Below are 22,717 nucleotides of genomic sequence, written 5' to 3'. Positions count from 1 at the left end.
TTTTAAATATTTGTCTGGGAATGATGTAAAAATATTTAAAAAAAAGCTATACTGACTTAGCCCTATACCCCTCAGATGCCGTTCCAATGCTCCTGGTCACTATTCATTACTGCTCCTTCCTGGTGTTGTTCCTGCAACTTCCCATTCAGCTAATCAGTGGCGACAGCAAGCGCTGGCCCACATCAGTCAGTGACTGGCTGAGTGGGAAGTTCTTGCAGTGACAACACATCACTAGGAACCAGGAAGAAACGGTGACGAGCATGGATTGGAAGCCATCATAACGGCAGCTGCAGGGGAATGGGGTAGGTAGGTATCACTTCTTTTTTTATTTCTAAACCATCCCCATCTAGATATGAAAAATGTTTAATCCTGGGGAAACCCTCTTAACTCCGTTTTATGCAATTAGATGAAAAGTTATGTTTGCATGGACACTTATTTAAGGGTGTATTCACACCACGTTTTTGTAATACAGTTCCTGTATATGCTTTAAATTTGAAAACCATATGAAACCGCATTGAAAACAGTATGCATTGACTCTCCATTGAAAACTTTATGCCAAATGATGCATCCAGTTGCATCCGTTTTGCGTCTTGTACGGTTTTGTCAATTTTTTCCCATACCCAAAACCGTAGCCTACCACAGTTTTTGGTCCGGGTGAAAAACTGTATTGAAACATGGGAACCGTAGAGAACCGTATGTGCGTACGGTACCATCTGGTTTGCACTATACGGTTTTTGACTTGAAATTTTTCTTGGAATTTTCTTTAAAAAAAACAATGCAACCGGACGTCATTTTTGAAATAGTATACGGGTTAAAATTTGTACACACGTTTTGATACAGTTTAGTCAGGTTTTGAGGAATCCTTTTTTCATCAAAGACCTGATACGGGAACTGTATTGCAAAAAACGTGGTGTGAATGCAGCCTTACATCGTATTTAGGCTCAAACTGGCCCCCAGGGGAAGAGGTGGATCATCGAATGGGCTCCGGAGTATTGCCGAGACATGTTTCTACATTTTGCTGCAACACAGTCGTGGTACTGGTTTTGCGTAAATCATGAAATATTTGTGGCTCATCCTGAAGGTCTAAAAAGGGTACAACACCCACTGTACAGGGAACTATAGCACAGCTCCATTCAAGTGAATGTGACAGTATGGTAACTCCATGCGCAGCAGGTGGTAGATCAGTAAAGATGCAGCAGCACTACCTGATGCTGGGTAGATCACATCATTTCCTTTTATATGGTATGTGTTCTCTTGTACTATTCAGTAGTGACCGCACCAGTTCACTACTTCATAGATCTGTTCAATGTTCTTCCTTTTTTGTTGAAAATATAACACTCTTATGGAATTATCTGAACAGTTTATTCAGATAGAGTTGTTCTTTCCATTGTGAGATGAAATTAAAGATGAATAACATGTCACAGAACAGGACAATGGAATGAATGGCTTTATACAACGACTTGTATCCAGCAGCAATCCTTCTTGTGTTTACACATCCAGGCTTGATAGCTGTCATTTATAACACTAGCCTGGACTGGTTTCCTCTCCAGTCAGGGGTAATAGATTGGATACACAAGTGATACATTGATTGATACAAAGTGACACATAATTTGCATGTTTCATGTCAGTCTTCAGACATTGGGCACATCTGGGAGGCTAATAAACAGCTCCTTCATCTTCTAAAGACTAAATAACATTTATCAAATCATTAGCTTTGTACCATATGAGAACTGTGGATGTCAATTCTCCAGAGAGAGAGAGAACTGGTCTTTATCAGGCCACATAAAGCCTTGTCTGTGAGGATGATCTTGATTGTAGAGCACATAGATACTGTAGATGTGGCACATATATGGTACAGTACTCAGTAAATAGTGCTTTGAGGCTGATAAACCACTGCATTTAAAGGGGTACTCCAGTGTAAATTTTTTTTTTTATCAACTGGTGCCAGAAAGTTAAACAGATTTGTAAATTACTTCTATTAAAAAAATCTTAATCCTTCCAGTACTTATTAGCTGCTGAATACTACAGAGGAAGTTCTTTTCTTTTTGGAACACAGAGCTCTGTGCTGACTTTATGACCACAGTGCTGATATCTCTGTCCATTTTAAGAACTGTCCAGAGTAGGAGAAAATCCCCATAGAAAACATATGCTTCTCTGGACAGTTCCTAAAATGGCCAGAGATGTCAGCAGAGAGTACTGTGGTCCAAAAAGAAAACCATTTCCTCTGTAGTGTACAGACCCTAAAAAATACTGGAAAGATTAAGATTTTTTAATAGAAGTAATTTACAAATCTGTTTAACTTGCTGGCACCAGTTGATTAAAAAAAAAAGTTTTCCACCGGAGTACCCCTTTAATATGGGAATATATCAATGAAAATTATTTCTTCTAAGCAAAATAGAATGTTAAAGTGTTGTAATCATCTGTGCTTATTCACATGGGGTTCCATAGTCCTCAGTACCACATAGAAGAATGGCAGTGCTTTGTGATGGCAGCGAGGAGTCACATGACTGTAATAATGCTACCCTATACAAAGATCAACTCACAATATGCCCCAAAATAGTGATAGCTCCCAGCAACGAAAGATAATATACACTGCTCACAATAATAAAGGGAAGATCTGAATGAACTAATTGTATGCAATACTTTCGTCTTTACATAGCTGAATGTGCTGACAACAAAATCACACAAAAATTATCAATGAAAATCAAATTTATCAACCCATGGAGGTCTGGATATGGAGTCACTCAAAATCAAAGTGGAAAACCACATTACAGGCTGATCCAACTTTGATGTAATGTCCTTAAAAAAGTAAAAATGAGGCTCAGTAGTGTATGTGGCCTCCACGTGCCCGTATGACCTCCCTACAACTCCTGGGCATGCTCCTGATGAGGTGGCGGATGGTCTCCTGAGGGATGTCCTTCCAGATCAGTATTAAATCATCCGTCAACTCCTGGACAGTCTGTGGTGCAATGTGGTGTTGGTGGATGGAGCGAGACATGATGTCCCAGATGTGCTCAATCGGATTCAGGTCTGGGGAAATAACGGGCGGGTCCATAGCATCAATGCCTTCCTCTTGCAGGAACTGCTGACACCCTCCAGCCACATGAGGTCTAGCATTGTCTTGCATTAGGAGGAACCCAGGGCCAACCACACCAGCATATGGTCTCACAAGGGGTCTGAGGATCTCATCTCGGTACCAAATGGCAGTCAGGCTACCTCTGGCAAGCACATGGGAGGGCTGTGCAGCCCCCCAAAGAAATGCCGCCCCATATCATTACTGACCTATCGCCAAGCCGGTCATGCTGGAGGATGTTTCAGGCAGCAGAACATTCTCAATAGCGTCTCAAGACTCTGTCACATCTGTCACGTGCTCAGTGTGAACCTAATCTGTGAAGAGCACAGGGCGCCAGTTGCAAATTTGCCAATCTTGGTGTTCTCTGGCAAATGCCAAACGTCCTGCACAGTGTAGGGCTGTAAGCACAACCTCCCCCTGTGGACATCTGGCCGTCATACCACAGGGGTGTGGAAATTTTATAAAAAAACTACTTGTCCACGGGACTAAAATGGAGCAAAATCTACTTGTCCCTCATGACGATCCACTTGTCCGGGCCAATTTTCGCTTTTACGCTCTAATTTTTTCCTCCTTGCCCTATAATAGCCATAACTACCTACTATAATGATAACTTTTAATTTTTCAATAACATATTCTCTGAACCCAACAAAAATATATATATTAAGGGAAGTGAAATTGAAATAGTGAAAGATAATTTAGCAGATTTGGTAGTTTTCTTTTCTGCGCCATTTACTTTGTGGTCAGATAACATGTTAGTTTTATACTTTAGGCCGCCTGATTACAGCGATACCAGATTTGTATAGTTTACGTCATGTTTTACTAATTCTGAACTTTTTAAAAAAAATTTAATTGCCATCTTTTAACCCCTGTAGCTTAATTTTTTTTCCGCATACCAGGCTGTATGAGGGCTCATTTTCTGCGCCATAATCTGTTTTTTGTATCGGTACCATTTTGGTATTGATCTTACTTTTTAATTGCTTTTAACTTTTGTTTCTGGGATATTATAAAAATTGCATATTTGTGGTTTGGTATTTTTTTTTTATTTACCATACGGGATACATAATGTTATATTTTAATAGTTTGTACAATTACGCACGAAGCGATACCAAATATGTTTATTTTTATTATGTTTACATGTTTTTATATAGGAAAAGGGGGTGATTTGAACTTTTAACATGGAACGGGTTAATGCAGCGGTCTTCAAACTGTGGCCCTCCAGATGTTGCAAAACTACAACTCCCAGCATGCCCGGACAGCCAACAGCTGTCCTGGCATGCTGGAAATTGTAGTTTTGTAACATCAGGAGGGCCACAGTTTGAAGACCACTGGGTTAATGTGTGTCTTTTGTGTCAAACTTTTATTAAAACCTGGCCAGGATCTATCAATGACAGAGCCACAGGACAGCAGGGAACAGAGGTAAGCCCTCCGGCTACCTCCATAGTGGACCGCCCCCCTGCGATCGCGCTGCGGGGGGGCGATCTACCCCACTAGCCCACCAAGGAGCATACACATGTCCCTTTAGACACCGCTGTCAGCTTTGAGTCCGGAGTCCGGGGCCCGCTCCATACAAACTGCTGAGCGCCGCATGCAGTCTCCCCGTGCAGACTTGCGTCCGCTCCTCCCCCCAGCTCTCCGAAGCTAGAGCTGGGGGAGCGAAGGCAGAGGACGCAGGTCTGCACGGGGAGCAAGAAGCCACGCCCCCTCATCTCCCCCAGCAGATCTGCAGAGCAGGGGAGAGAAGACAAATACACAGCTTCTCATCTCCCCTGCTCTGCTTTGGAGGACACAGTTTTTTACAGCCGGGGGCTGCAGAGTATGGAGCGGGCAGGAGTCAGGAGCCCGCTCCATACAGACTGCAGATCGCCGCCACGCTTGTCAGGTCCGGCCCTGCTTGCCCGAAGCCGGGCTAAGGGCCGGACAAATTCACCTGCCCGGCGCCCGAAACTGCATGTTCCGGGCGTCGGGCGATAGGAATTCCACATCCCTGTACCACCCTCATGGAATCTGTTTCTGACCGTTTGGACACATGCACATTTGTGGTCTGCTGGAGGTCATTTTGCAGTGCTCTGGCAGTGCTCCTCCTTGCACAAAGGAGGGTTGTTGCCCTCCTACGGCCTCCTCCACGTCTCCTGATGTACTGGCCTGTCTCCTGGTAGCTCCTCAATGCTCTGGACACTAAGTTGACAGACACAGCAAACCTTCTTGCCACAGCTCGCATTGATGTACCATTGATGTGCCACTTGTGTGGGTTGTAGACTCCATCTCATGCTACCACTAGAGTGAAAGCACCGCCAGCATTCAAAAGTGACCAATAGCCAGGAAGCATTGGAACTGAGAAGTGGTCTGTGGTCACCACCTGCAGAACCACTCCTTTATTGGGGGTGTCTTGCTAATTGCCTATAATTTCCACCTGTTGTCTGTTCCATTTGCACAACAGCATGTGAAATTGATTGTCAATCAGTGTTGCTTCCTGAGTGGACATTGTGCTTTCACAGAAGTGTGATTGACTTGGAGTTACATTGTGTTGTTTATGTTTTTTTGAGCAGTGTACAAAAGAACATGCGTATAAAGATCAAAAAATATCCATCTTTATTGAGACATAGATGCAAAGCACAATACATTTTAAATAATATAAAATATGTAGTGAAAACAATACACACAATCTAGAAGAAGCACCCAGTTACATGAGTGAAAATTAGTGAAAATGGGGCTCCTGTGAGAGTCTAAAGATAGATGAGAACACAAATAATGTATGGAAGGGGAATGCATATACAGTATACACATACACAGTTCCCCACCATTGGGGCCTAATAGTACCACAAATATCAGCAAATTGCATTGCATTATTGCATTATTAACATATCAAAGACCATTGGTGCAAGTATAATGTAAAGTGGGAACAAAAAAACACCTATGCATAGTAGAATACCATATATACAAAAAGCATGCCAAGAAGTGGAGAAAGTATAACAGGAGGACCCATTAACACAACATTTCGCGCTCACTGGCTGACTGGCTTCTGCAGTGCAGGGAACACTCCTTCAGTTTTATGACAGTTGACCAATGGGAGAACTCAAAACAAGGATACAATGGCCAGCATTTATCATTGTAGTGTAAGTGAAGCATTTTATACACCTTTTTTTTGTGTGATGGTAATATGTAGGAGCACCAGATTTATTAAATGGTCGCAGAGCATTTGATACATTTTGTGCAGTTTCACATTTTCTGAAATTTCTCTTTTCACATACACCAAAAAGCTAAGCTAAGTCTGGGCTGGTGTAGTTTTAGAGACTTTTCAGTGGCACAGTTCATAAAACCCTTCCATATCATATGTATTGCCAAAATCAGTGGATTGTAACTAAAAATCAGCAGAAATGTGTAAACCAAAAGGCGCAAAAAAGGCGCAAAGAAACCCTGCTCACGCCTTTCTTGCGCCTCTTCTAGACACAAAAAACAGTCTAAAGTCAATGATAAATGTTGGCCAATATAACCAAGCCAACAATGTAGGAAAGGGGGATCTAATACTTATACATTGGCCCTCATTTACTATTCTAAACCCGACTTGTTTTGTTTTTTTTTTTGTCGCATCTTTGTCTGCAACATGTCGCAGACATCATGCGCCAGTCTGCGACACGATGCAACATTTTTTCCCGACGGACCCCATGTGGATTCTCCCAAACCCGAAAAAGGGGCGTAACCCGACATTTCTGAGCTTTCCCACGTATTTATAAAGGTTTCCAACCCAAATTTGTTGAATTGTTGTGGATTTTTTCCCGACAGCTCAGAGGAGTTGGAAACCAAAACCAACAAAACCCACGTGCGACAAACAGGATGCGACATAATAATAAATACCAGGGGAAAAAAGCAGTCGGATAAGAAAGCAAGATAGACTTACAACCTGATTTTCTAAGTAAATGAGGGCCATTATGTTTTTGGATTATAGTGCACATGAGAATTATTAAAAATTTATAAATTAATTATGTATAGAAATGCATGCATAAAATAATGGTCTGATTGAAGTCAAAAGTCAAAAATCTGCAGCAAAATAGGTGCATGTAATCGTACCCTGAGGGTGAGGTCACTTGTGCCGTATTTTGTTGTGTACTTTCTGCAGCAGATTTTGTTCTCCATTGACTTCAAGATACACAGCAAAATACGGCACGTGTGACCCTACCCCAAAGGTGTTTTCTGAGACTGTACCACTGATGATGGTCTAAGCCAGCAATGGTAAAAGTGTATTTCAGCTTGAGCAGACAAATAATATTGCTTGTATAATGAAAACTGTTTACAGTGGGGGAAATTTTAAAGCCATTATGTCTGGTTTCAGGATTTAAAAAGTTGCAAATGTTTGTGAAAACCCCTGGTTTGTGTGAGCATTTGAGACTTTTTGTAATTTATGCTGCTCTTGCCACTTTTAGTTGAGTGAGCGGTGCTTATCAGAAAGGGGGCCTCCCATGCATGGCAAATTTACTACAACTTACACTAGTAAACCAGCTCAAAGCTAGCGTAGGTTTCAGAGCACTGCACAGGCAGCCACAGCAGAACTGGCAGATTTATTTAAAAGGTTCTTGCCTCTTAATAGATCTGCTGATTGGAATGCCAGTGGGTTTTGTGTGCAACAACAAACACAAAAGGGGAGCACTGCGTATTATATTTGTACATATCAAAAACATAAAGGTGGACGCTTACTTATAAAAAGTACCTGTCACCAAATAAACTTTTATTAAACTAACTCAGGCTATGTTCTCTAACTACTCCTAACACCCCTCCCACATTAAAAAAAAAAGCTTTAAAAAGCTGTATATGTTACATTTATTCTTGCTCACAGAGTGCAATCTCCAAGCAGTAGAAAGTGGGCGTTTCCCAGCAGGTATGACATCACTGAAGTCTGCTGGAGGACCACTTCTGCCATCGTTGCAATGCTGGGATGAATAGAAGACATCAGGCTCTTTGCAGCTGTCAGTGAGGCTCTGTGCAGCTGTCAGTGAGGCTCTGTGCAGCTGTCAATCAAGGTCAGAGCAGAGAAGCACTTCCTGAGTTTGGTCTCCTGCCAGGCCTGGAGGTGACCAAACTCACTGTATTAATAGCAGCAGGAAACAAAACAGAGCCACCTAGTGGCTGTTTATTCTATTACATTTTAATCATATTGATATATGTTGATAATTTTAAAAGCAAGTGAATGGGAAAGTGTCAGCTAACTACACAAGGAACACAATAGTAAAAGTTTTATTTGGTGACAGGTTCTCTTTAAGAGTTATGCAAAGTTATAGGTAAAACAGACATAGATAAATCCGCCACTTTGCTCCTTTTATTGATGTCCAAAGCCCCTTTTGCAGGAGGTAGGAATTTCGAAAGCAAATCACAACCAAGTCTAGGTTGTGAAGGATCTGGGACTCTGGGTGCTTGCCATCTGGGTGCTTTCCATCAACGATCGCTCAGAGATTCCCGGATTCCTGACAACCCAGTCCTGGTTGTGATTTGCTATGACTTAAGACTAGCATATGAAACACCAGTCTTCCCTCTTCTTGTTGTCATTCAGTAGGAAAATTCACTGATTAATTCTCATTGCTAAAAATTAGTCCTGGTCACGTTATGGACACACAAGTCCATAACTCCCAAGTACATGACTCACAGCTAGGGTAGGTTCAGATGTACATAATCTGCTAAGGATTTCCTACTGCGGATTTTCCACCCATTGAGGTCAATAGGTGGCAACATGATCTGCTGCAGATATTCTGCAGTGGGTATCTGCAGCAGAATTTCCACAGTGGATTGGACATGTTCATTCTTTTGGCAGAATCCGCTCGGAAAAGCCCGTTATTCACTGAGCCTTTTATTTCCAACAACTATTACTGCAGTAAAATGATGTGCAAAATAAGGAACTATTCTGATCGTTGTAGATCTGTTGATGTAATTCAGCAAGGAATTCTATTTTAATTTCATAGTGTGCGTGGACCATAAGGTGTATTGTAACTAGCCATGCTGCTGTGTGTCTCTCACAAGACCAGATAGAAGGGAGGACTTCCAAGGGATGAATGGCTAAAGATGGCGCTGACAAGGACAATCCTCCTTCTCCTGCGGTAGACAGCCAAACAAGCAGCGCAGATCGAAGAGGTTTGTCAAACCTCTTCGATCTGCGCTGCTTGTTTGGTTGTCTACTGCAGGAGAAGGAGGATTGTCCTGTTCAGCGCCGTCTTTAGCCATTCATCCCTTGGAAGTCCTCCCTTCTATCAAGCTTTGTGATTTGGAAGGCTGCAGACCGGGCATTATTACCCCTCCATGCTTACCATTGTTGTGTGTGGGGTCACGCAACCATCGATGGTAAGAGTTCCTAGTTATTATACCAGATTACCTGAAGGTGGTTTTACGCTATGGAGCGCTCTCCTCTTTTCCTTTGATTTATACAGATCTCACAAGACCAGGACAGGTTTATACCTGCTAGAAGTAAACAATCAAGGTTCCTAGTTAATGTCTGTAAGCAGAGATATTGAAAACAATCAAATATTGCTTTGGAAAGTATGTAATATATTTCTTTATATAAAGAATAACATTTATTTGCTAAAATTGAATACTCCTCTTCTGCAGGGTGAATCGGCCATGGTGGCCATGAGAGTGCTGCCCTCTTTTCCTTCTTTACAGAAAAAATATTTTGAAACAATTCAAGATATACAGCTATAGATGAAGACACATGCTTGAGTATTCCAGCTTGTTCATGTCTTAGTGTCCAAATGATGTGCCCTTCCAGTGGCAATAGATACAAAAGATGGACGTGCCAGCCAAGATTTATTATTGTCTGTAACAAAGGATAAAAGGAGCCTTTTGCAGCTGAAACGGCCCCAATTTCGTGTCAGACATCAAAGTGAGTTAATCTGCCGTCCTTGAAGGCGATGGAGCTACTTTTAATGTTTAATGATTATCTGTTAAACCAGGAATCTCTGGAACTAAACATGTCTCTGAAATTATAACTGGCCACCATCTGATGGAAAAGATTTTGCTTTGACATAAAGAAGGATACAGTATGTTATCACACCATAGATATATGAAAAGAAGAAGTCTAATTGAATACTTGTAGCAGGGGATATAGACAGCAGGGGCTTCTGGAAAAATCTGGTATTATCACCTCTATTGTTTGGTCACAAGCCAAGACACACGATTGCCTTTGTCTACTGAACGTGTCTATTGCTGAATATATACTAAGGTTAAATTGTGGGGCTTTCCCTTAAACATGGGATATATATAAAAAGACACGATGACAGAATCTTAGTAGTGGAGAAATCTAAGCTTTATGCAGTGACTTAAAAACTAGTTTTCTTTAGGGCTGGGCGGTGTACCGGTTCATGCCGAATACCGAAATTTTTGTGCTGCAAGATATGAATTTTAACCCATACTGCAATACCAGTTTGGCCCCTCCCCCTCGGGAATGAATGAATTGTCAGCCCAGCGCTGCACTGTCCCCACATCGGGGAACTAATCATATGTGACCCGCAAGCGCTGCCCTCCTAGTCCTCCTGTTTGTTGCAGCCGCCGGCGCTGACACTCTATACCAGTGGTCTTCAACCTCCAGATATTTCAAAACTACAACTCCCAGCATGCCCGGACAGCCGTTGGCTGTCCGGGCATGCTGGGAGTTGTAGTTTTGCAACATCTGGAGGTTTGCAGGTTGAAGACCACTGCTCTATACTGTATCCCTATGCCCGGGCTGCAAAAGGTAAACAAAAATAAACTTTAACGCATGTTCCCACGTCGGCCTTATGCTCTTCCTGGGGACGTGAACGTCGGACGGCCGTCATCCTATCACCGGCCACAGCGATGTTCCGCCTCGGCCGGTGATAGGTTCAGCCCACTGTCATGTAAGAAGCCGGCTTCTTACATGACAGTTGGCTCAGCCTATCACAGGCCAAGGAGGAACATCGCTGCGGCCGGTGATAGGATGACGGCCGTCCGACGTTCACGTCCCCAGGAAGAGCATAAGGCCGACGTGGGAACATGCGTTAAAGTTTATTTTTGTTTACCTTTTGCAGCCCGGGATTAGGGATACAGCTATAGAGTGTCAGCGCCGGCGGCCGCAACAAACAGGAGGACGAGGAGGGAAGCGCTTGCGGGTGACGTGAGTAGTACCCCGATGGAGACAGAGCAGCGCTGGGCTAATAATTAATTTATTTTTTTTGGACAAGCTTGCTGTATCTAAGGAGATCTGAAAGACCACCCCAAAAATCTTTATTATTCTACCCTTGTAATAATGGGAGTAACTGGGAGACCTTTGGGTGGTTACAATACTCAAATTAAAGCAAGATACATTACATAAGTTCATGTGACAGTATATTGGCAATATCTTATAGTAGAGTTTAGGTAATACTTGTTACTGACATCCTATTGCACATAGAGGCATATTCTTAGGTTACAGCAAAATCTAAAGGGAAACTTTCTTGAGGATATAAACGCAGCTGCTTCACTACAGAGGCTGCAGCACACTGGGCGACACACTGGATCTTCTTGCTCTTGTGTTGATCACCATTTCGCTACAGTGTGTTGATGTGCAGAGACATAACTGAAAGCTTCTTAGCTTCTTTGCAGTAATGTAAAATCTGTAAAAGGCCCCCTATAGCTTTGATGTACAGTTTATAATAGTAGAGTTTTCTTGTGTTGCATAGTTGGCATCTGAGCCCACTTAGGCATTGGGTCCTCTGTGCTACTGCTACAGTCTTATTTATTATGTCTGTAGTGATCTCTTTTTTTGTTATAATTATCTTATGAAGCAAAAATGTCGACCTGCTATTCTTTTTTTTTTTTTTACATTTTTTTAATTAGATGTTGTTTATTGAAAATTTGGGGTAAACTAACTAACTGTGAGAAAGTTTTTAGTGGGTGAACGCTTCCAACACCACCCCTGACCATGCCAAATGTTTACTCCATTTCTTCTCAAACTTAACATGGCTCTCTGTTTTATGTACAACCGCCTATTAGAATAGTCATGTTAACAAAATTAATAACTTCCCTAATGGACAGCACTTTCTCCTGGAGCCAATATTTTGCTATCATTGTAGTATCGCTAGTAGTTCTACTTCAGGGCTTGGCGAGTCACCCACATATCCCAGTAGTCCAATAGTTTTCAGGAGTAAGAGGTTTGGAACAGCAAAAACCTTGTAAATAAACTCTCTTATCTCTCACAAAAACACTGCCAGCAAGCTACACTGCAAGAATATGTGTTTCAAGTCGACTACTTCCTCTGGACATTTTAGACACTATGCATCTGGCCGATACCCCATTTTATACAGGACCAGTGGGGTTATGTACATCCTACAGATAAGAAATAGTGGGGATCTCCAATGTGCTACATTAATAGAGAGAACTTTAGGGGACACAACCACATTCTTCCGCTCTCCCTACTGTAACCCCCTGACATCTACCTACCACTCACCTGCACCAGCTGGTCACACGTGATGTCAGACAACAATTTTCCATAAGCCATTGATATTAGGACTTTAGTACTGGAAGTGACAGGTAGTACAGAAGCATTGTAATGTAAATGTTGTTCGGACAGGTAGACACCATGTAAAACATTTAGTGATGTGTCTACATAGTCTGCAGTGCTTTGCAAATGAATGATGAAGAGGATCTATGTTGTCTTTCCTGTAACACGCTGGTAAATAACGCTGACTCATTCTTGTCCCAAATCTGGGACTGCCATCCACTTAGCTGCTTTCAGAAAATACTGCTAGAACAAGCTAAATATACATTGTAACATTACGGAGGATTCAATCTACTGAGAGACGCTCTGGAAGATGAATCATCAGTATGGTTTTCTGTGGCTATGCGCTATATGCCTACACTGGCATTAAATATAATTTATGTACATAACTTGTACATATTTGTCTTCTCATTTTAAAGGAAAAGGGTCACATTAAAAAACGTATCCTCTATAGAAGGGAAAGGGGATACATTTTAGATCACGGGGGTCCGACCTCGTTGTCCCCCTGTGATCTCCTGTACAGGGCTCTGCCTCTCTCTGGGAATGGAGTGCCACAACCCCGGCACAAAGCGTCAGCCGATACGTCCCCTCCACATATCTCTATGGGAGAGCTGAAGATAGCCGAACAGCTCTCCAATAGAGATACATGGAGGGGGTGTGTCGGCTGCTGCTTCATGCGAGAGTTGGCACGACCAGCCCACAGGGAGAGCGGGGCCCCTGGCAGGAAATTGTGGGGGTCCCAGTGGTCGGATCCCCCATGATCTAAAACTCATGGATCCTTTTGATAGGGGATAGGTTTTTTACCGTGATATTTCCTATAAGGATCTCAAACTTTATAAGGTAGCCCTATTGATTTTATCTATATCTTGTCTTAATTAGGCATTTGCCCTGATTTACTAAAAGTGGAGTGTCGTTTTCTTTGTGGGTTTTGATTCCTGACAGGTATTTTCCAATGATATTTACTAATGTTTCCCTACAGTTTTCACTTTTCCCTATGTTTTGCTTTTTTTTTTTACAACTGCTCTGAGCTGTGGGGTTTTCCAGAGCTCAAATCCACAACATTTTCTGTAAAAACATTAGTAAATATGTTGGGATTTTTTGAATATGTTGGGGACACGCCCCTTTTTACGAGTGGTCACGCTCTCTTTTCAGGTTTCCAGATTAAAATTGAGAGTTGGTTGTAGAGACTGCACATAAGCGACGCCAATCTTAATGGACCTTACCTGGTCTTCTTTTGAGTATTTGGTAAACAGGGATCCAATAGACTGCATTTCTAACACCTCTGTTAAGCTACACCTCTGGTGTCTGTCTACAGTTTTTCTCACATTCAAACTAGAATGTATGTTAATGGGGGTTCAGGGATAAAAAATGTTTCTAGACTACAGTTATCTAATGTGCTTTAACCCCTTAAGAACATGCACCGTAAATGTATGGCGCTGCATAGCATCACTTAGCGCACAGCGCCGTACATTTACGGCGCGGCTGTGACATGAGTGCAGGAGCTGTGTTCGATTCATTCCCGGCGGGTCCCGGCGGCCTTCAGCAATCGCAGACCCGCTGGTAATGGCGGACATCAGCGGTCGCACGGATGTCTGTCATTACCCCTCAGGTGCCGTGCTCACGGCATCTGTGGCAGTGCGACACTTATAATGGCTGATCTGATCATCCACGGCACTGCCGCGGTGATCAGATCAGCCAAGATGGCGGATGGAGGTCCCCTCACCTGCCTCCGTCCGTCTCCTGGGGTCTTCTGCACTGATCTGCCTTTCAGCAGACCAGAGCAGAAGATCGCCGATAATACTGATCAGTGCTATTCATCTTACAAATTATTTTTTTTTGTTTCAGAGCATAAGTTATGGAAAAATGAAAGGTGTCGTTACAAAGTATAATTAGTCCCCCAACAAACAAGACTCATATGTGTCTGTAGATGGAAAAATAAGAGTTATGGCTATTATAGGGCGAGGAGATAAAAACAAAAGACCTTATTTACAAACTATTTTGGTTAAAATTATTTTGTTTACCAGGACAAGTGGATTTTCATGAGGGACAAGTAGTTGTGTCCCGTTTTAGTCCCTTGGACAAGTAGTTTTTTATTTTTTTTATTTCCACACCCCTGGGGGATATGTTATTTTTCGACGGAGCACTCATTTAAAGTTAAAAAAAAATCCCCTAATGTTTAAAGATTTTAGATTATATTGTAGTTAGGCTAGGTTTACATATGTCAGTTTTGTCAGGCTCAGTTTTTTTTTACTAAACTGTTCACAACTGATGGCACGACTGATGCTCAAAAAGTGCATAAATTGTCATCAGTCAAAACCATCAGTTGCCATCAGTTTGAGCAATTACAGTTTTTTTTCCAAGTTTTGTACCACTAGCCCAACAGGATTGACGATGCCTTCCTTGAAAATAAAGCTGTGGGGAAAGGTAGGCATAGTCAATCCTGTTGGGCTAGTGGTACATGACCTGAAAAAAATAAAAAATAAACTGTAATTGCTCAAACCAGGGTGCTTCTAGCATTAGACAGGGTGCCTACAGCACTTGAACTCCCAGAATGCCCTCTGGGAGCTGCAGGAAGTTGTGGTTTTGCAACAGCAGGAGGCACCCTGGTTGTGTAGTACCAGTCCTCCAAACTTCAACTGTACTTTCTGTACAGTGAGGATCCCTCCCAAAATCAATCCCAGCAGCCGAGATGGAGTGCTGGCGGCAAAAGCCGATGCTTGCAATATGCTTTCAGTTCTGTCTGGTGATGCCTCCGGCGCTCAATAGATGAACACAGGGTCCGACATCTGAAGCGCTTGACAGGTATGCAGCATGGACAGGGGAACGCAGCAAGATGCGAGCCAAATCATCCGGAGTCTAAACTGAGACGCCGGATGATTGTGAACAGTCCCATTCAAATGAATGGGATCGGATCTGGTTTCATTTTCCCTCTGGCGCAGATTTTGCAGCGCCGGAGGGAACTGACAACGGATGATGTATATAATAAAGGGACCCTTAGATAGTTTATATTGTAGGCGTTACAATAAGATGGCTATACAATAAATCATATTGCTGATTTACACAATTTTCTACTAGTTAACAGCACCTTGATATGGACAAGTGTGACAGATATCTGCTGTATTGGATTCTTTTCATTTTTGCTGTAGTGGAAAGGTTGGTCATGCTTAAAGGGGTTATCCAGGAAAAAACTTTTACTTTAATTTTACTATGTGGATTTGCTTCTAAACTGGGCGGTTCCCGAGACAAGTATCATCAGAGAGCACTTAGACAGAAAAGAACAACCTTAACTTCAGAAGCTCATAAGTACTGAAAGGATTAAGATTTTTTAATAGAAGTAATTTACAAATCTGTTTACCTTTCTGGAGCCAGTTGATATATATAAAAAAAAGTTTTTTCCTGGAATACCCCTTTAATCTGCATCCCCTAAATAGGAGCCCTGATCACTGCAGATCAATCTGTGACTTTGTCATAGTATCATCTTAGCTTATGGCTTTGATGTCCAAGACAACAACTTTGACAGATCATCTTTAACTTATTCTAGTTGCTAAGGTAACACCACAATAAAGTAACATTGTTTGAATGAATTCTGAAATAGTCTGACCACAAGAATGTCTTTCTTGCATAACATTAGTTATTAAGATTTGTAAGTGGTCAGGACTCCCTTCTAACATCTGTCAGCAGAACAGCTTATCCGTATACAGATAAGAAGATGCCAGATGTTCTGACAGCCTATTCCAGATGAGTTCTTAAACACAAAAAGATCCAAACCCTTCTTGAGAGAACACACAGAACTAAATATGTATGTACATAGCTTAAGGGTTTCTTCACAGAAGGATTTGCAAACCCACCAATAAATAAATAGAATCAACACCAGATACACTGCAATAAGGTTCTTCTGGCCTTCAGGCTAAGTAGGAAATCACTTGAATGCCTTTGGCTCCTAAGTAGTAGTAAAATTATGTTTTTCCGTCACTGTATAAAAATTAAGAATATTGCAAAAGTGTTTGCACAAAACTGCCGACTAAATGGCTGCAGTAAGACTGACCAACAGCAGGGTTTACAATGGACTGTGACTGCCCAACCAGTACGTTTATACTAAACTGTGGACTGATCACAGAATTTACTTTCTATACTGTACATCCTGGTTACCTGCAGACACCAGTAGAGGGATGGTAGGTACTTACTGCATACTATCATACATTGAACTCAATAATAATATAGCATGCAGAGAGCTCATGTGCTTCCTTTAGTGGTGTCCTTAGGCCATCTATGCAGCTGAGCTGCAGGCTATCTATTTTTGGTCTCTTTGGCAAACACTTTAGTCACCATGTGAAGCCCTTTTATGTTTTTGTTGTTATAGGGTGTTAAAGGGGTTATCCAGGAAAAAACTTTTTTTTATATATATCAACCTGCTCCAGAAAGTTAAAGGGGTACTCCGGTGCTTAGACATCTTATCCCCTATCCAAAGGATAGGGGATAAGATGCCTGATCGCAGGAGTCCCGCCGCTGGGGACCCCCGTGATCTTGCACACGGCACCCCGTTTGTAATCAGTCCTTGGAGCGTGTACTGATTACCGGCGACTACAGGGCCGACGGCATGTGACGTCACGCCTCCGCCCCCATGTTACGTCACGCTCCGCCCCTCAATGCAAGCCTACGGGAGGGTGCGTGATAGCTGTCACGCCCCCTCCCATAGACTTGCATTGAGGGGCGGAGCGTGATGTCACACGGGGGCGGAGGCGTGACATCACACACCGCCGGCCCCGTGATGGACAGTAATCAGACCCGGAGCAAACACGCTCCGGGGACTGATTACAAACAGGGTGCCGTGTGCAAGATCACGGGGGGTCCCCAGCGGCGGGACTCCTGCGATTAGGCATCTTATCCCCTATCCTTTGGATAGGGGGTAAGATGTCTAAGCACCGGAGAACCCCTTTAAACAGATTTGTAAATTACTTCTATTAAAAAAATATTAATCCTTTCAGTACTTATGAGCTCCTGAAGTTAAGGTTGTTCTTTTCTATCTAAGTGCTCTCTGATGACACCTGTCTCGGGAAATGCCCAGTTTAGAAGCAAATCCCCATAGCAAACCTCTTCTAAACTGGGCGTTTCCCGAGACACGTGTCATCAGAGAGCACTTAGACAGAAAAGAACAACCTTAACTTCAGAAGCTCATAAGTACTGAAAGGATTAAGATTTTTTTAATAGAAGTAATTTACAAATCTGTTTAACTTTCTGGAGCCAGTTGATATTTAAAAAAAAGTTTTTTCCTGGCATACCCCTTTAACCCCTTAAGGACTCAGCCCATTTTGGCCTTAAGGACTCAGACAATTTAATTTTTACGTTTTCATTTTTTCCTCCTCGCCTTCTAAAAATCATAACTCTTTTATATTTTCATCCACAGACTAGTATGAGGGCTTGTTTTTTGCGCGACCAGTTGTCCTTTGTAATGACATCACTCATTATATCATAAAATGTATGGCGCAACCAAAAAACACTATTTTTGTGGGGAAATTAAAATGAAAAACGCAATTTTGCTAATTTTGGAAGGTTTTGTTTTCACGCCGTACAATTTCTGGTAAAAATGACGTGTTCTTTATTCTGAGGGTCAGTCCGATTAAAATGATACCCATTATTATATACTTTTATATTATTGTTGTGCTTAAAAAAATCACAAACTTTTTAACCAAATTAGTACGTTTATAATCCCTTTATTTTGATGACCTATAACTTTTTTATTTTTCCGTATAAGCGGCGGTATGGGGGCTCATTTTTTGCGCCATGATCTGTACTTTTTTTTGATACCACATTTGCATATAAAAAACTTTTAATACATTTTTTATAATTTTTTAAAAATAAAATGTATTAAAAAAGTAGGAATTTTGGACTTTTTTAATTTTTTTTCGTTCACGCCGTTCACCGTACGGGATCATTAACATTTTATTTTAATAGTTCGGACATTTACGCACGCGGCGATACCAAATATGTCTATAAAAAAAGTTTTTTACGCTTTTTGGGGGTAAAATAGGAAAAAACGGACGTTTTACTTTTTTATTGGGGGAGGGGATTTTTCACTTTTTTTTTACTTTTACTTTTACAATTTTTTACATTTTTTTTTTACACTTGAATAGTCCCCATAGGGGACTATTCATAGCAATACCATGATTGCTAATACTGATCTGTTCTATGTATAGGACATAGAACAGATCAGTATTATCGGTCATCTCCTGCTCTGGTCTGCTCGATCACAGACCAGAGCAGGAGACGCCGTGAGCCGCACGGAGGAAGGAGAGGGGACCTCCGTGCGGCGTTATGAATGATCGGATCCCCGCAGCAGCGCTGCGGGCGATCCGATCGTTCATTTTAATCGCGAACTGCCGCAGATGCTGGGATCGGTATTGATCACGGCACCTGAGGGGTTAATGGCGGACGCCCGCGAGATCACGGGCGTCGGCCATTGCCGGCGGGTCCCTGGCTGCGATCAGCAGCCGGGATCAGCCGCGCATGACACGGGCATCGCTCCGATGCCCGCGGTTATGCTTAGGACGTAAATGTACGTCCTGGTGCGTTAAGTACCACCTCACCAGGACGTACATTTACGTCCTGCGTCCTTAAGGGGTTAATGAGTATTAAAACAAACCCTTAGACATGCTTTGTTTTCAAAGTGTCCCTGTTATTTAAAAAGTTGTGATCGATCAGGGTCTTAGTGTTGAGACCCCGACCAGGAGAATGAGCAAGCATAAGTGAGTGACTTTCTGGGGATTTAGCTATGAAAGAACAATGAGAGCCAAGGAGTAAAGCACATACTTAACCCAGCTCGTTCTTTTGATTGGTGGGGTCTCTTTCACAGGTACACTTAAGGTCACACATTGACATCAACATTTTGCTCCTAGATGTGCCCGTATGACTTTCATAAATATGAAGCATTTTATCATTCTTAGCCATGACTTCATTTTCCCTCTTTGTGTTGGAGTATAGCAACAGCTAAACGTATGTTCTTACTGGTTATATGTAACGTTATTCTTGTTGATAAGTGCCGATGCTTCTGGTCAAATATTCAACTTTTTGTAGTTAGGCATAAAAAGATTCTAAAACACAATAAATGTGACGTATGTCAGATACTCTGTTTTAGGCTTTTGTTCACATCTGCATGCGGATTTCCATTTTTTTTATTCTATTGTAGGAACACAAAAATGAAAATAAGGCCAGTGCCAGATCCTGTGCCTGATAGACACAAGCTATCAGGTTTCCAGTGAGTTACTGTATTTTTCACCCTATAGGACGCTTCGGCATATATGACGCACCCAATTTTAAATGAGGAAAATCTAGAATACAATGTAAAGTATAGGTCACAGTGATCTTCAACCAGCGGACCTCCAGATGTTGCAAAACTACAACTCCCAGCATGCCCGGACAGCCGTTGGCTGTCCGGGCATGCCAGGAGTTGTAGTTTTGCAACATCTGGAGGTCTGCAGGTTGAAGACCACTGGTATAGGAGGTAATACTCACCTGTCCCCGCCGCTCCGGACCCGCCACCGCTCGTCACCGCTGCCCTGGATGTCGCCCTCCACCGCTGTCCCCGGGGTGTCCTCGTCGCTCCGGAACATCTCTGCTGCCCGGTATCCTTGCTCTCCGTCGCCGTCATCACGTCGCTACGCACGCCGCTCCTATTGGATGATGGGGCGGTGTGCGCGATGACGTGATGACGACGAAGGAGAGCGCCGGCCATGCAGGGGATCCCGGCACGGAGCGGACATCGAGGAGGCAGGTAAGGTCCCTCCCGGTGCAGCCGGGTTAGTGTCACTTTCGCTTCAGACACGGCGGTCAGCTTTGATCGCGCGTCTGAAGGTTTAATACAGGGCATCACCGCGATCAGCGATGTCCTGTATTAGCCGCGGGTCCCGGCCGTTGATGGCCGCAGGGACCGCCGCGATAGGTATGTATTCGCCGTATAAGATGCACCAACTTTTCCCCCCCTGTTTTGGCGAAGAAAAAGTGCGTCTTATATGGCGAAAAATACGGTATCTGTCATTTTAATGGAAAAAAAATTAAATAGCTACAGTAGGTTGTGCTATTTTTCCCAGCTTTGTTGATGGAATGATGGATGGAGCCTTTGATGCAGATGTGAACATAGTTTTAATGCAAATTGCACGTGACTTCAGGTGCATTTTGCTTAGAATTGCTACATAAATGAGGGCAAGGTAACGGGAAAGAAATTAGGGCCCTGTCTCGCTCTTTATCCTCCACTGTCTTAAAGTGGATTTGTCTTCAGTATATTTTTCTCTATTTAATGGTAGCATTTTACAATGACAGATTCATTGGGCTATTATACCAAATGGCATACAAGTACTGTGTAGCTGGTTTATAGCAGTTACAGCAGACTCATAGTTGAGGGTACATTGTAGTCGTGAGGAAAGAGCTCCCCCCGCCTCCCACGCCTGACCAGTCATTCGTGACTATAACTATGCCTCCGCTGTATTATTTTATCGTGGCTATTTTCAGATGACACATCGGGCTGTGTTATAACATAGCCCAGCATATCTGTCCTTATCGTATGCTACACTTAGCATGTCAGTAGGATATCCCATCACTTTGTGATCCATTAGGGTCCGATTTTTAGGATCCTCACAGTCCAGTTGCCCCTTGAAAGGTTTCCATATGTTGTTTGGGAATAATATTTTTCTCTTTAAAGCAATAGAGGGGTTTATTGGATGTCAAAGAAGAAAAGCCCTATTGTAAAAATAGAATATGAGATGGAAGCTTTGTCCTTTGCACTGACGGACAGGCAAATAAAAGAAAAGCTCCTTTGTATCAAAGAAGTATGGCACTGCGCTATAAATATTTTAAAGTCCTCTCGGCTGTAGAGGCATTGCAAGGGAACATTTTCACAAGTGATACGACACCTAAAGTCAAGGACCATTCCTAGAAAAACCAAGGGTGATACAGTCTGGAATATGAGTGACATGTGTCTGTCTTGTGAGGGTATTATTACTGTACTATGATTCCCTGCAGATCACTTTATGTATATAGAAACGTGTTTGACAATCTTTTAATGTATAATGATTTTCCCTTTGTTTTCACATTTTGCATAGTCCTCTGGGAAATGCAGTGTTTGTTGCCACAGAGACCAAATTCAAGCCAGTCCCTTGAGGTGATTCAGGAGATTCACGGAAGGGACAAGAGCTATTGATTAATCAGTGATGGGTGCATACATCCAGAAAACTGCAGCTTAATCTTTGCCCACAGGGACCCATCATGTCTCTCCTAGCTTTACATGGACAGACACTGTGGAACGCAGGAAATGTCAGGGCCACAGTCACAAGAATATTTTTCATAACACACCATGAACCGACTAATAGATCCATAACTGCATTTGCCGCCTACTCCCACACTGCAGCCACAAATCCATATGGATGAGGCTTAGCTGCCTGCGGGGAGAGGGCAATGTTCTGTACTCATCTGCATATTAACTGGTCTGCCTGCTGATCTGCTGCACCAGGCCCTCTGGCCCCGCTCCATACAAACACTCAGACCCCGGCCTCCTGCTTTTTTCCATTCCTAGAAGCATCAGGATTGAATATTTGTAACTAAGACTGCAGACTGTAAAGGTTAAAGGGTAAATGGACTCATTTTCTGCTGGAAAAATAGACTCGCAATAAAGAAAGCATTTATGCACGGGCCGGCTGCTATGTAAATAGTGGTTTAATGAATGTGTGAATGCATCTTCATACATTACAAATGTTTAGACATGGAGCAAAGATTGCTACCACGGAGCTGGGAAATATGTGAGTAGGATACAGTAATGTCACACTGAGGAGAGGGTGTAGATTGATACAATTATATGGAGCATCCAGAGTGTCCATAGCAGAGAGTGGAGGCCTTGTGGTACACAGAATGGGATGGAATTAGTGTCTCTATATATGTTATATAAGGGTATTCACAGGCATGTCCTATCTAATTCTTGTCAGTAGGCATTCTTCTTGTGTTGCAAAAATTATGCTTGCAGTATATATATATATATATATATATATATATATATATATATATATATACAGTCATGGCTGTAAATGTTAGCACCCCTGAATTTTTTCTAGAAAATGAAGTATTTCTCACAGAAAAGGATTGCAGTAACACATGTTTTGCTATACACACATTTGTTCCCTTTGTGTGTATTG

The 22,717-nt window shown here is 42.4% G+C and overlaps 1 protein-coding gene across 13 annotated transcripts in view; it reads left to right on the top strand.

Moving 5' to 3' along the window:
- NFASC (neurofascin) overlaps positions 1–22,717 on the top strand; it is a 154,618-nt gene that overhangs the window by 17,362 nt on the left and 114,539 nt on the right. Inside the window, exon 2 of one of the 13 annotated variants that reach the window (XM_056558082.1) lies at positions 9,659–9,932. The exons of the other annotated variants lie outside the window; for them this stretch is intronic. The gene's annotated coding sequence lies outside the window, so the exon portion shown is untranslated. The remainder of the gene's footprint in view (positions 1–9,658; positions 9,933–22,717) is intronic. 13 annotated transcript variants of the gene reach the window in all.

The sequence above is a fragment of the Hyla sarda genome, chromosome 2, assembly GCF_029499605.1.
Source record: "Hyla sarda isolate aHylSar1 chromosome 2, aHylSar1.hap1, whole genome shotgun sequence".
Taxonomy (NCBI): domain Eukaryota; kingdom Metazoa; phylum Chordata; class Amphibia; order Anura; family Hylidae; genus Hyla; species Hyla sarda.
Note: the sequence above shows the minus strand (reverse complement) of the source record. Positions and strands in the feature narration are given on the sequence as shown.